Source organism: Anomaloglossus baeobatrachus, chromosome 2, assembly GCF_048569485.1.
Source record: "Anomaloglossus baeobatrachus isolate aAnoBae1 chromosome 2, aAnoBae1.hap1, whole genome shotgun sequence".
In the NCBI taxonomy this organism is placed as follows: Eukaryota; Metazoa; Chordata; class Amphibia; order Anura; family Aromobatidae; genus Anomaloglossus; species Anomaloglossus baeobatrachus.
In genome coordinates this window covers 381,675,894-381,678,647 of record NC_134354.1, presented here as the reverse complement: position 1 = coordinate 381,678,647, position 2,754 = coordinate 381,675,894, and positions in this window count along the sequence as shown.

Here is a 2,754-nt window from a genome sequence, read left to right as displayed (position 1 = left end):
GCCTTGCTTGCGGAGGGTCTAGCATCCAGGCTGCCATTAACACCAGCCTCAGTAGTGGATATTGCGCAGCGGCGGCTCCATCTACCTAGCTGCAACACCGCAAGTGGCGTCACGTGTGAACACTATTCTAATCCCCTGTATATATTCCCCTTTTTCAAAAAGGGCCCAGGGTTACGGAACCAGGAATCGGCCACCAAAGTGACATTCCCCAGATATTCACTGCCCGGGACCGAGTACCCCATAACCCTGGGTGTTACACCCTTTTTCCTAGCGCACGAACAGGATTGAACTGGACCCGGTCAAACCAGGTGACATGTGCCTTAAAGACTGTGTTTTATGGACTATGCTTTATTGCTTGAAAAACCGCCGCCATTTTGCTGTGTAAAGTAACTGCGCCACAGCAGAGAAAAAGGCACAAAAAGAAACCATGCTCACGACTCCTGTAAGCGTGGGCGGAAGGGGGCAGTAACCTGACCCGGAAGTTCCCAAGGTGCTCCAGTCCCGTGAGAAAGTGGTTGGAAATACAGAGGGGGAACGGAAAAATGCAAGCGACTGATAGCGGGAATGCAGCGGGGTCTGCTCCGGTAGACCAAGCGGCAGCACCCGGAGCCGGAGCGGTAGTACCGATCATGCCAATTACCCTGCCATATATTCCCGGAGCGACGTGGCTTCCCCAATATGATGGCAAACTGGACTCCTTTCCGTGTATAAAAACAAAATATGCACCGCGCTGAACATGTATACAATGACCAGTAAGCAGCGAGCGTCTGTTGTGCTGGGACAGCTAACGGGTGCAGCAGAGCTGGAAGTAGAAACCTGGTCAGATGTGGATCGGGAATCTGGGCCCACTATCTTTGAAAAATTAAAGACTGCCTTTGAAACCCACACAGAGGCAGAGCTGAGGATGGAATTTTATAACTGCAGGCAGAGACCCCAGGATAGCATCAGAGACTATGCGTTAAGATTGCAAACAGCACTACGGACCTTCAAACACATAGACCCCATCGATGACCTGGCAGGGAACAAAATAATGGTTGAACAATTCCTACAGGGGTTACAAGCCGTAGAGGACCATAAACAACTGCGCCTGTGGGTCCTAGAACACCAAAACTTGGACTTTGATGTTTTAAAAGACCAAGCTATAAAAGCCCTGCAGTTCCCTGCAACCACAGACTCTGCTTCCCAGTCCTGGCAAACCAGTGCCTCACCTGTAAGGATGGAACCTAGTGGCATACCGTCAATAGAGGCAGGCCACGCCACTGCTATGGGGCCCATGACCTGATAGGGGCCAGTGACGGCTGCCCGCTGTGTCTGTGATTTCACTTTACTCATTCGCAGCATGGGCTGCCCGGTCACCAAGCAGCTGATTAAGGCCGCAGGGGGCCCGCACTATTTGTATTGTGACACCCTGGACTAGCCAGGTCATCACAGTTAGTGCCCCGCATAACACTTGTCCCTTAAAAAGGAGTTATAAGCCAACCACAAAAACCCTAGTCACCTCCCTCAGTGCTTGATGAACACACCCGTGGGTGCGGAGCCAGGCGGTTGGCACGCCCACCAAGGAATACAGAGGGCCTGAGGCAGGAAAACAAGTTCAGTCTAGTCTGTAGTCAGTAGAGAGTGGAAGCAAGCCTGTGCCCAGGTCTGCGGCGGTCTGACAGGTGTGAGGGTCGTAGCCCGCACACCTTGGCTAGGAGGCAAGCGGTGGCCTCAGCCTGCAGGAGCCGGGAAGACGGCTCGGTGGAACCGTGGTGGACCGGGACAGGGTAGTGGCCCACCGGTACCGACACGGGGAACCGACTCGGAAACCGGAGCACACAGGGGGGTACTCAGACCCTGAAACGAGGTCCAGAATCCACTGGACTGAGTTAATTAACTGATTGCCGTCTGGACTATAGGTCCTTTCCCACCCAAGTCCCGACTGAAGACAACAGCCCACCGAGGGGGATAGAAAACCACCGCACAGGCAGAGAGATCCCACGGGCCAGCGTCTGCGGGCAAATGGGCTCCCCCGACATACACAAAGCCGGGAAGTGGACTCCCGTCGCTGAAGCGCAGGCAGTCTACATCTACACAACACGGTGCAGGAGAAAGGCAGAGACCACAATCCGGGTGGGGGACCCGACCGCAGCCAGCTGCGGGCACCGACCACCATCAACTTGGTTTACCAGTGACTTGTGTATGTCAATAACAGTGAGTACAACAGTGCCCTCTGGCCGCGCACATCACCCTGCACCGCCCAGCTATCACCAACGGACCAGTCTAGGCAGTGCTGGTTGCCTGTGCTCCTGTCTTGTGACTGCGTGCGATGCACTGGGCAGCGCAGGGCCTGATGCTCGCTGGGCACCACAGGGCCTGACGCTCGCTGAGTAATGCTGCAATAAAATAGTCATACAATTACCAAATAACACATACTTTGAAGTGTTACTGAACAGCACCCACCATACTCCTGATCCTGAAAGTAAAGCAGATCCAGCCGGAATCCAAGCCATTGGAAAAGATCCAGTTAGCTTACTGCCCTGAGGACGACCTATGGATGCGAGGTAGGAGCAGCGACCGCTACGACTCGGCTGGACAACCCATCTGCCGTTGTTGCAATAAAACCGGCCATTTTGCATGCAGGTGTACTTTAAACTAGCAAACCCTGGGTCCAAGCACCAACCCCCAGGATTAAGACGACAAGGCCCAGCTGACTGGCGAGACCAGTATGTTGGAGAACAACCGATTCTGTCCTTCACCCTGGATGGAATTCCC